We start from the raw sequence: 12,354 nt of genomic DNA on the forward strand, positions 1-12,354 counted from the left end.
AAAACTTCAGCTGATTTTCTGCCTCTTTTGGAACCTGTCAGCATAAACGGAGTGAACCCGTTTATTTCCCACACATGTAGGGTGGGCAAAGGCAGGAGTTAGTGGCCCAGCCTGGGAGGAGGAGAAAGGGCTTCGTTAGGCTGGAGCATCTTTGCGCTTGAGATGGAATCCCATTGTACTTCCCTTTGTGCTCAGCTTTGAGACCGGCCATCCGTTCAAAGTCTGCAATCATCTCGGAACATTGTGCTGCAGCTGTAGTAGAAGGCTGCAGAATGGTTCCAGTGATTCTGCAGAAGCTCGGCAATTACATAATTGCTGTGTAACTGGAGAGAGCCATCAGGGTTGTCTAGTTCTCCTGGAAAGAAAGCTCCTACAATTCGAAGGGGAGATTGTTTTCCCTTGTTAAACCTGAAAGCTGATGAGCGAGTATGTCAAGCCACTAGGCTGGAATGGGGTCCTCTCACGGGCCTGAGAGGGCACGAAGTTCACAAGTACACTTGGCTGGACACTCAGTGGACTTCGCAGCTGTGTTAAAGGGAGAGAGAGAGAGAGAGAGAGGAAGCAAGCCACTGACTCTTGGAAAAGTGGATTCTCATACCAGCTGAACTTGTTTCTAGTACCTGGGACTCCGTTCTGTATGCATTTGAAGCATGGAGTATTCCAATCTTCCGTTCCTAGGAATGGGACCAGCGGAGTTGCACTTGATCACCAAGAGCCCTCTCAATTTCTGCTGCCTGCTCGGAAGGATTTCACAGCCTCTCCTGAATGAGTACTCCCGGATGCAGATCAGCAGATCAGCAGAAGCCTGGCTCTCATCAGCTGTTCCTAAATGCTTCAGCCCTGTGGTTGTCAGCCCCTGGTGCAGCGCCTCAGCAGACCGGGGGCTGGAGCAGACTGGACAGTTTGTCTGGGAAGACCTCACAGCACAGGAATGAATTCCTTCTTTCAGCCACCTTACCACTTGTTTTCCCCAGTGGAGAAAATTTTGAGGTGGGGTTGGTTAGATGCAGGCGCGAGGGTTGCATTAAACCAGTCAGAAGCCCAGGCTCCAGATTTCATCAGATACCGAGCAGTCACCTAAAATTAGCCACACCTCCTAACCCAAGTGAGGGCTTTATGTTTATTTATGTTAAGTAGCTCTAAATTTCACCAAGCCTGCCTTTCTGGGCTCAGTTTTGTGGGGCTGGTGAGTAGAAAGAGTGGTTGTCAGAGGCACAGTTTTATTAATGGCAGAAGTTGGGCCTTTCATAACTGTGGTACTCATCTGCATTTTTCTGTGTAAATGTGTAGTCAGAACTTCTGTATATGGGAAGATTATATATTGTGTCTCCTTTGTGAATTAAAAAGGAGCAGCCAGCAGGCAATATTAGGACCTGGACTTCCAAAATGGATTAGGTCCACAGATTCCTAGACCTTTCACCTTTAGACCTCTGCTTTACTCTGTACCCCCTGGGTTTAATGCTGAGGTTGACGGATGCAAAGAGTTTCTCTGAGAGGTTCGATTCCTCTGAAACGTTACTGGTGGGTTTTCAAGGAGCCAGCCTGTTGCAGCCCCGAGCTATTATTTTGGAGTAGTCTGGAAGGGTATAGGATCACCCATGGTGACCCTTGCCTGCGTCATTCCAGGCAGGCCTTGGCATGCTCCAGCAGATGAGTAAGGGCAAGGGCAATTGGCAGGAGGACCCGCTGAGTTCATCTTGCTTCGTATCTCAGGAACCGGCCTGACCTTTTTCCATCATCAGTGTTTGGGCACTTTGAGAAACACTGGGCCCTCTTTGAAGGGTCCTGGAGATCGTATTGGGAGCAGCGCACTCTCATATCGGGAAGGAACACCTGACTCTAATGCAGAGACCGCATCGAAGGGAACCCTTTGCTGTCAGGGTTGGGAGGCCCGTGAAGACCTTGGCAGTGAGGGCCATGGTATGTAGTGGAAAGAACATAGACCTCAGAGCCAGTGAGTAGCTGTGTGACCTTGAGTGAATGATTTAATCTCTGATCCTCAATTTCCTGATCTGGAAAAACAAAATCCACTTTGTAAACTTCTTGTGGGGAATAAATAAGATCACAAATGTGAACCTCTGGTGCAGAGCCTGATATGTTGTGGGCACATAAAAAATACGAATTCCCTTTCCTCCCATCCTTCAGTTTTTATAAAACACTTCTTATAAGCAGGGCACTGTTAAACAGTGACTATCTGATTAGGAGTCCGAATACACCTGAGTCCACCTGAAATCCCTGTGAGGGGGCCCCTTGAAGCTTGTCCTGGTGGGACTGATAAACATTTAACTTCTTGGCTTTAGGGGCTGAGCAGTATCTTTTATTATATGGTGACTTTTAAGAGCCAGTACGGTCCTCAATGAAACACGACCCCAAAATCTGGTAAAGGGGAAGGAAAGTACCTTAACCTCTGTGTGCAGTATCTTGAGCATTCTGTAATGGATTATTTATTAAATTCCTTAGATGAGGTCCTGGTGTTTTTGTTTTGACTATGGTTATACAACTAACTCCCTGAAAAGAGAAACCTGATGTTTCCCAAGAAGAGCCCTGATGGGAGAGATTTGGGTATCCAGAATCCAAAAGACTGCACCATATGGATGACTCTTAGAGGCTTTTCTTTGACCTCTAGCCCAGTGTGCCATTCCTTAGGTTGGTGCTCAAGGAAGCCTTGCTGACTGTTTTCAGGGGAAAAGACCTTACTTAGTTAAAATTTAGCCAAATCAACTTGGAAGGCCAACCACTGGTTTGGCTCATGGTCAGTTACTGAATGGAACTAGCTCGAAGCTGTGGAAAGGCAGGTGTGGGGTTTCCCTTGTTCATCTCTGTATGTCAGTGCCTTGCTGAGTGCCTGGGGCAGATGTACATAATCAATAAGTATGGGTTGAGTTAGTTAATCAAGTCTAGCATTTTTTAAAAGGTCATGTTGCTCCTGAATATCTGTTCCCCAAACACATTTCTGAAATGTGTTTTGATTTCTGAAATCAAACATCTCTGAAATCAGACATTTCCGAAATCAAAAATCTCTTAGTTCCTTTTAAGCAGTGGTGGCTACTGCAGCTCTCCTAGACATCCAGCGTTCAACTTCAGCAAGTGGAGATTTGGCACTGACATTTTCATTGAAAAATGAAATAAATATAATATTATAAATAAATATAATATTAATCCAGGGAAACTGCCCAACTCTACAATCTATATTAAATATGTTTTGGAAGTAAGAATGTCTAGATTGCAGTCTAGGTTGAAGAAGCCAAGGAGAGTTTGATTGTTGGTAGTTCCTGAAGAATACTAATTTGAGCACGACCGTCTACCGGTAGGAGCCTGAATGACTCTTCGGGCCACTGTAAAGTTAGATTTCGTAGAATTGAGTCTGAAACACTGGAGAGGAAACGTTCAAACTCGGCAATACTCAAGGACTCAAGGCCGGTGGTTCTGGAGGAAACTCATTCGTAGTTTTATACGACAAAAGAAGACAGATATTTTCCCAAGACTTTATTTGGCTTATCAAGTCTAAGTGGATCATGGCATGTATTTCATGGTGGTATGGAAGCTCAAGGAATACAGACAAGTTACAGAGAGGAAAGATGAGTATATAGTGTTTCCTATCAGTTTAACAGAATTGGAAGAACGAAGCAGCGGAGACAGGACACTAGTCATGCCCTTTGAAGATGGTCAACAATTTCAGAAAACATGTTTCCTCACCTTTGCCTTTGGTTCTTGAACATCTCAGTGGAATGATTTAGACTGTTGAAAGTCTAGTGTGTGCAGAAACCTTCTAGGTATGAGGTGACCTTGCAGCGTTAAAGAAACCCATGGATCCTGTTAGTTCCAAGCTCACTGAAGGACATATTCTGAAGAGCCAGCTCATTAAGCAAGCTTTTGAAGGGTGTGCGCTGCAGAGCAGTTTCCTGTTATTTGGTTAATGGTTGACCTAGTTCTATTGCCATATGCTTCCTGGAACGCATTCTAATATAAAGTATGTGTTAAAGCGAGACTAGGAGAATAGCAGGAAAGTCAAAGCCTTTCTGAAGCCGAGACCATGTGAATGTTGGCCTAGTGAGGTCAGAAGACTGTATGGACAGAAGATGAAAAGACTTTTCTCTTCATGGTCCTGTTTACTAATTCCAATTTTAATCCTCACACATTGCATCCCAGCCCGTTCTCAGGAGTTGCATTTTCCCAGGGTACCTTGTACAGAAGCCCTGCATCTGTGTCCTTAGTTATTTCTTGTGTGGGCTAGGCTAAGCTTGACGTTGAAGTACCCTGAGTAAAGTTATTACTTTGAGGAAAGATGCTATTCGATGTGGCTAAGAACAGGTGATTTTGTTTTTGTATTATTATTTTTGTCATTATTATTTTTGTATTGCCAACAAGGAATTAGTCAATCTTTTGGTCTGAAATCTGGATGGAATCCAGGGTCTAAGTCTGAGGCTCCTTTGATATATTTATCATTTTACCTGGGATCAGCAGCCTTGGCTTGTTCATTTAGGTGGATAAGGGAGCCCACACAACCACGGGGGCTGCTGAGCAAACTTTGCACCAGACACGGTGTTTGTTTTAACAGCTTCAGAATGTGAAGAATCTGTGGGTCTCGTATGCTAATCGCTGGATATTTGGGTGGTGGTGGAGGAGGCTCTTCTGTTCTCTTCATTGCTCAGAAAGCAAATGTTTGAGGAACCACAAGTATGGGAAATAAGATGCGACGGGGTGGACAGTTCCTTTTGAATTTGTTTTTTTTAAAAATCACCGTAATTGTGGTATAGGGTAGTGATTCCTCACCTGGGCAGATCTTCAGAATCATTCTGAGAACTTGGAAACAAAAAGAAGATTATTAAAAACCGATTTTTAGCTTCTACCATGGGAGAGGGATTTAGTAGGTCTGGGGTGGGACCCTGTAATGTGTGTTCTTAGAAGTCAGATTTAGGAACCACTGGTCTTGGAAATTCAGTATCATTAGGCTGGCAAGGGGGAAAGAAGCAGCCGCTGGTGCTTTACTGTCTCACATGCAGGAAGTAGGAAAAGGAAAAGAGATGCTGTCAGAACTTGATATTTGTAGCTGCTAATAATTTGAGCTATGGAATAGGCTTTCGTCTTTTCTTCCCTAGGAATTCAGTACCTCCAGGGCACCTTAAGGGTACAGTGCACCAAGTGATTTAGGTTTGGGAAGTGTCATCTTAGTGGCAGGCTACTTACTATGCTTCACCACCACCACCATCCCCCAATGCCCTTTCCCCTCCCTCCCACCATGGAAGCCATGTTAGCAGAATATCTGTCATTCATCAATTAAATAGGATGCAGTTTTTTTTCATATTATACCTTTGGCAGAAACAAAGGGATGTGACATTGTGTTGATTTCTATATACAAAGAGATTGCTACTGACCAACCCAATTAGCTTCTGGGTTTTTTTTTTTTCTATTGACAATAAAGAGATGCACTTGTTGACCAAGGCCTTGCTCCATGTGGCTGCCTGCCTATCCTGTTTTGAAGCTGGTCCTTCTGATATTGGGCCGCAGCTCACTGACCCATTTGTGAATCAGAATGCCCTTGACTACAGGATCACCCTGATCTGGGGTCTAATAATGTGCCTGATAAGTGATAGATCTTGAGTGCCCGGTTAGTGAACGAATGAATGAATGAACCAGCTAAGTAAACATTGCCCCCAAGAGATAAGATGTAGCTTGGAGGGAAGAAGATTCCGTTTCAAAGCGATGTTGTGTGGTCAGTGTAACCTTTTTAGGATATTTTCTGCGTTAATCTCAGCCAAAAGGAAGATGACCCTGTTGCAGAATTTGATAGATCAGACACTTTGGCTTCCTGAGAAAAAGCAGGGCAATTATTTCTTTTTTTCTTTTTAAAAATTTTATTGAAATATAGTTGATTTACTATATTTGTTGTGTTAATTTCTGCTGTACAGCAAAGTGACTCAGTTATACATATATATTCTTTTTCATTATTCTTTTCCATTATGGCTGATCACGGGATATTGAATATAGTTCCCTGTGCTATACAGTAGGACCTTGTTGCTCAGGGAAATTATTTCTTTTTTTACGTGTTGTTTGTCCCCGAAACAACAATCATCACTACTGCCACAAAAAACCCTCCACACATAAAAGAGTGGCTACAGAACAAATATTGTTAAGGATGTTTGATGTTCTTTCTCCATTCTTCCTCCAAACTTTAAAGGTCCCATAGGGAGCGAGAAGAATGTTGTTTTAGAAGCAGCAGAGAAGAAACAATTGAATAGAAAGAAGAAAGTTGAGGAAATGTCTCTTCTTGACAGTCATTTGTTAGGAACCGAAAACAGTGGTCATGGCCTCAGAACTCATGGTCATGTCCTTGGCATGCTTAGAAGCTCCAAGAATGGAAGAGAGTCTCTTCAAAGTTATTTTGAGGAGTTGGACACTACCTACCAGCCTTCTACCGCTTACCCAAGTTAAGAGGTTGAAGTGCCTCCAAGGCTTTAAGTAGCAGCTGAACATGTGATCTTGTTAACCCCGAGATGTTGCTGAGCAGTGACTCAGATCACTGTGGCAAGCGATCCTGGCCTGTTCCAGCTGCCCCAGCAGAAATCAGCATGAGGTCACCCTTTAGGCATATGGTACAGAGCTCATGCCCCCATCAGGACTTTAGATCCAGGACAACTTGAATTGGCTCTCCTGCATGTGGGACTGATGTTGAGGACCGCTTGGTGCTTTGGACCTATCTGATTCCTATCCATTTCCAGTTCTTTCCTCCATCCCATACCCCCTCCCCTCACATACATCACCTGGAGAGAAGGGGAAGATGCCAGAGTCATGAGTCCTCATAATGCTTTGCTCTTTGGATGTTTCCTCATCGAGATAGACGGAGGCTTGTGTTTTCCCCAGGAGAAGGTAAAGTATGCTCAAGGTCACCTAACAAATGTGTGATGCCTGTTTGGAATCAAATAACAGACTTGAACCATTTGTCTTTTACTAAATGATAATCAAGAGGTGCCTCATACCCAAGAAGCTGGTGTGTTGGCTTTCGCAGGAGAGAAGGTAGCCATGTCACGACTCATGGAACATCTCTGATTGCGTACAAAAGACAGATGGGGGTGTGGGGTGGCAAGAGAAGCTGGCTGAAGTAGTTACCTCACCAGACCACCCTTGAAACTTTCTCTGTCTTTTCATGACTCCAGTGTGTTTATGTAAATCTGGGATTATTTTGAAGCTTGAAACGTCTTTCTGTTCAGCTGAGTGAATGTGTGCCTGTTTCGAAAGTTGATAATGACTCAAGGGTATCCAGCTCTCAGGATTCAAGCCACTGCATGTTGGCAATGATACTGGATCCCAGTTTTATAAATAAAATGCCGGGGTGCCGCCTGCAGGATCCAGACATAGTCTGTGAGCACATTCTAAATCTTGACCCATGGGTACACAGCCGGTGTCAACTCCAAAAAACAGAAGGAGATAGGGTCCAAAAGGGAAGGAGTTCCTGTCTTCTGCAGTGAATGTCAAGTCACTGGTGATATTCAAAGAAATGACCTCTCAGGCTAGAAGGGACCTATGAAATCATCCTGGCCAACCCCTTCATTTTGCATCTCTGGAAAGGCTACGGTGATTTGTCCGAAGTCCACAATGTAAGAAGTTAGTTAAGAAGCCTGAAATGGAATTTCAGTTTCCTGTCTTGGCCATCTATGCTTATTCCACTACAACAGTGCTGGCAAATAGCTTCTAGTTCTTGTGCCAATTTTGATTGATTGGTGGAGATGGTCCGGAGCCCCGCTTGGAGGGGTCTGTGCCTTGTCTAGTCGTGTTGGGAAAGAGCGTGGAGATGAAGCGTCAAAGGAGAAGGCTGCGGGAGAGGGGAAATCCTTGGTGGGGGGGTACTTCCCCATAGTTGCAATTATGTGTTTTAAAGTCACAGACTCACTCCCTCCCAAACGCCTTGGTGTTCATGAGGTCTTCCTATTTCCAAATGGTTTAAACCAAAGGAGAGGGTATTTAGTTGGGAGGAAACTCACTCATGAAGCAGCTTTTCCAAGTGACTTATCCAAGGTAACTAGGTTGTTAAGTAGCATTTTGAAGCAATGATAGGGTTTTCACTGTGGTTTTTATCAAGTAGCCTGAAGAGTTCTCCTTCTGCTTTGTTCATATAGTTTAACCCTGGTACTGGTGAGGGGTCACTCAGCTCCCTGTTTCACTGCCGCCTTCTTATTTGTTCTTACATGTTGTCCACAGTTTGCCTTTCATTGCCCACCTACTTGAAGGGACCTCCCAGAACATCTACATTAAATCCCTTCCCTCTGTAGACAGTTCAGAAAGGTTGTAAACTTGCCCAGGGTCATACAGCTAAGTTGGAGAAGACAGCCAAGCTAGATCCCTGTATCCTGACCATCACTGCTTCAAGATATTATTACCTTAGAGGTTTCCTACCTGTTACTTGTGATTTTGAAACTAGAAGGAACCTTGGAGGTCATTTATTAAATCTCAGTTTTGGGAAATGAGAGTGAAATTGAAAACAAGATCAAGGACTTGCCCAAGGTAACTAAGTTGTTAAATAGCACAAAAACCCTCTAGATCTTGAGGAGCAAAGCCAAACCCATCGTGTAAATTTTTTTTCTGTACCATCTCTCTTTTCTCTTTCTTAATGAGAAAAATGAACTGTTTATCACAAAATCCACAGGGGGCATGATTGCCTTGCCTCATATTAGAATCTATAGATGTTATATAGTTAGAATGATGAAACCGTGATTCAAGAGGACTTTTGCGAGTTATTCTTACGTAGCTTACATAGTAAATTTAGAAGGAGAAACTTTGGTCATAAATTTTCTTGTGATGTGACCCTCACGAGGTTTTAAATATAATTTTAGAACCCTTTCTGCTTCCAAAGATAAGCTGTCATAAGGACCCATGGTGGGTATAAATGTGCCTGGCAATTTAAGGAGCGCTGTGAGTTTGTGATTGTCAAGCACAGCGCTAGGCCAGCACGGGAGAGGTGTTCTGTAAATGCAGCTTTGTTTATCTGCAGGATGTGGAGCATATGCCACCAGAACTCTGCCATGGTTTTCCTGTGTAGGAACAAAGTGTGTGTGAGAATACTTTGCCCTGAATCCGGTCAGTGTTTGGCGGGGAGGGAGCTCCGTTTCACATGCAGAGAAGTCTGTTGACATATAATTTGAGGTGAATGCTCTTGATAACAACATAGCAAGGGCTCTGTGATTTCCCATGCAGGTGCATCCATGGGCCCCTCTTGGCTGGTCTGGAAAACAGAATTGAGGCTGTCCTATATTTTAGCATTTTCAGCAGCCAGTAGCTCCTCTTAAGAAACGCCACAGCTGTCTGTTCCCATTGGTCGCTCCACATCTATCCCTCTTCCCACCATGTTAGCCAGTGAGGAAGGAGAGCTATCTAGCTTTTTAAGAACTCTTGGTATTCAAAAGAGTGTTAACTCAACCTTAGCAAGTAGGCAAGGCAGCCCACCTTGGTGCTTTCGCCCTTTGCTGGAACATTTCCTTTTTTTTTTTTTTTAAATTAATTAATATTAATTTTTTTGGCTGTCTTGGGTCTTCGTTTCTGTGCGAGGGCTTTCTCTAGTTGTGGCAAGCAGGGGCCATTCTTCATCGCGGTGCGCGGGCCTCTCACTATCGTGGCCTCTCTTGTTGCGGAGCACAGGCTCCAGACGCGCAGGCTCAGTAATTGTGGCTCACGGGCTTAGTTGCTCCGCGGCATGTGGGATCTTCCCAGACCAGGGCTCAAACCCGTGTCCCCTGCATTAGCAGGCAGATTCTCAACCACTGCGCCACCAGGGAAGCCCCTGGAACATTTCCTTTTGAAGCACCACCGCTTTTAGAATCATCAGTAGAAAACGTTTCTTTTGCTTCTGGAGCCACCATCTAACCTTGAGCCTTTGTTTTGGAAGATAATGGTCTAATTTCTGCACAAACCTGGGGAACACACCACTCTTAATTTCTTTCCCTCCCAGTCAGTTGTTTCAGCAATATGATCCCCTTTCACTTTAACAAAAAGATTCTCTTGCGAGCTTAAAATATTCCGGATATGCTTTAACTTGCCTTGGGGTCATAGCACATGTCTTCCAGGACTGATAAGTCTTGTCAGTTGCCCCAGGGTGAGAACTTTAATAGGCAAATTGCACACACCTGGTTTTGCAAACTTTTGGCCTAATGGGGAACCTAGGTGGAAGTCAGTACTTCCACTCCTTAAGTACACACCCTTCCTCTGCACCCCTTTTAAAAGAGAGGCCTCAGAAATTGCTGCCTTGCTGCCATTTATCTTGTAAAACTTGCCTCTTTGCTCCCCTGTTGGGATCTTTAACGAGCTCAGGTTGTTGTTGCCTCCCTGCTTCTGTCTTTTGAATTTGAAGGTCACGCCAGTGATGGGATGTGGTGTATGTATGGGGGAGTCTGGTTAAAAGGGAACAGGGCTGGCAAACTCTCTTTGTCAGATTATGCAGCCCTTGCCCTGCTCTTTGATTTGTGGCTGCTCTTGGTGTTTGCACAGCCTTTCCCGGCTCAGACTTCTCTTGGTTAGTTGAAGAAAGACAGCCTGGTACCCCGATTTTAAAGGCTGGACACTGGATGGACCTGTCTTTCACTCTTATTCATTCATTTGGTCATTCGTTCAAACATTTATTGAGCATTTGTGCTAAATGTTGGAGAGTGACAGAAAGACCAGATCCTGTCTTCTAGAAGCGCATAATCTAGTGTTTCTATCTCCCATAGTTGGCAGGTGTAATGCACTGCCACACCTCCTAGGATGCACTGTAATGCATTTTCTTTGGCTTCTATGTTCTCTCTAATTGCTGAAGATCAACTCCCCCAAGTAAAGCTGTCGGACGTCTTTCTTGTCATCCACTCATTCAGACATGTCAGGGTACCCAGATGATCAAGATGCAGGACCACTTCCTTAAGAAGCTGCAAGTGGCATTGATGTATAGGTATATTCAGACCAATGAACGGGCATCACCCTTCCCTTGAATGCTTTATGCTCTAGACTAGATTCCACATTGATCATGTTCCTTCTGCCATCCTTCTAATATGCCTGCAGGATTCTTAGACCAGGCTTTTTCGGCAGTGTGCAATCTATATATACATCATTGCTTAACATTCTACTAAAAGTTGATAAAATCTGGTGATGGCCTGTAGCTCTTTAGGCAATAAAAACCATATATAAGGCTTCCCTGGCTCTGACTAGGCTATGGATGACCTTATTCTCCAAATCTGTTGTCAGTCTGTGTTCCACCATCATTTGCATGTATGTACCTCAGAAATTCCAGTCATCACCCCAGCAACGCCTGAAGTTCCTCTTTCAGGAACACTGGTGATCTTCCAGTCTCTTGGTTTGGAAGAGTCTCCCAAACATCTTTAGGAAAATTTGTTCATCTACTTCTAGAGTCCCTTTTCGGGCATATAAAAAGCTAGCACACTGCACAGGACATGAAACCTTTCAATCAGGTATCCTATCTGTCTTCCACGGTTCTCTCTCTGTGTCCATAAACCATGGTTATACATTGTTTTATTATGTGGTTAGGCTAAACACCATCTGTGATGGGAAACAGTTGAGGCTTGTCGCCACTCACACGGCCACACTTTGGCTTACCTTCATTGTATGGGTGAATGTCTCAGGTTGGCCCCGTGTGTCCAGGTCAGAGGGCATATGCTTTGCTGTGGAATCCCAGAGGTCACTCCCTGCCTTTGTCCTCGACACCAAAGCTCATGTCACTTGCATCATGCTGTGACATGAAACAATATTGCATCGTAGGGAGTGCATAATGGGCTGTGTTGTCCAATTATCATGAGATTACCAAATACTTTTGCCTGGAAACTTGCCAGCAAGAGTGAACAAAGAGATGCCCCAAGCCACTTTTTCATCTTTATTCCTGAAGACTGAATGGCATTCCTAATATCCTCTGTACCTTTCTGGTTGAGTAAAAGGATAAGGCAGGCTTTTTTTTTTTTTTTTTTGGACAAAGAATATGGCTAGTACAGGAAATCAAGATTTTTTTTAAAGCTAATTTGATGAGAATTGGTAAAAAATCAGAAGGTGGAACAGAGAATACACCGACTAGAAAAGGAGATGCTGGATTTCTAGGAAATGAGAGGTTGATATATTTATAGTAATGAAGAGAAGTTCTTCCTGGAATAAAAGTACTGAAGAAGTAACAAAAAGAGGCAAAGAAAAAGCATTTTCCTAGCACACAAACTATGAAGCCCATGCTTTTTGTTACTGGAAATTCTGACATTTCTTGAATTCTCCCACTTTCTTGATTTTTAAAATCTAACAGCTTCGTTCCAAAGTCATCTTTATCCATCTCTGTGCTTTCGCTCTCCCTGAGTTGTCTGTGTCCTCGGAAAGTTAAAAACAAGTGGTATCTTTTTT

General features: G+C 43.8%; 1 protein-coding gene across 12 annotated transcripts in view; it reads left to right on the forward strand.

The window, feature by feature from the left end:
* The window catches only part of ZNF462 (zinc finger protein 462), a 143,754-nt gene that overhangs the window by 19,614 nt on the left and 111,786 nt on the right, over nt 1-12,354 (forward strand). Inside the window, exon 1 of one of the 12 annotated variants that reach the window (XM_057548789.1) lies at nt 6,028-6,867. The exons of the other annotated variants lie outside the window; for them this stretch is intronic. The gene's annotated coding sequence lies outside the window, so the exon portion shown is untranslated. Of the gene's footprint in view, nt 1-6,027; nt 6,868-12,354 lie in introns of those variants that run through there. 12 annotated transcript variants of the gene reach the window in all.

The sequence above is a fragment of the Balaenoptera acutorostrata genome, chromosome 6 (genome assembly GCF_949987535.1).
Source record: "Balaenoptera acutorostrata chromosome 6, mBalAcu1.1, whole genome shotgun sequence".
Taxonomy (NCBI): Eukaryota; Metazoa; Chordata; class Mammalia; order Artiodactyla; family Balaenopteridae; genus Balaenoptera; species Balaenoptera acutorostrata.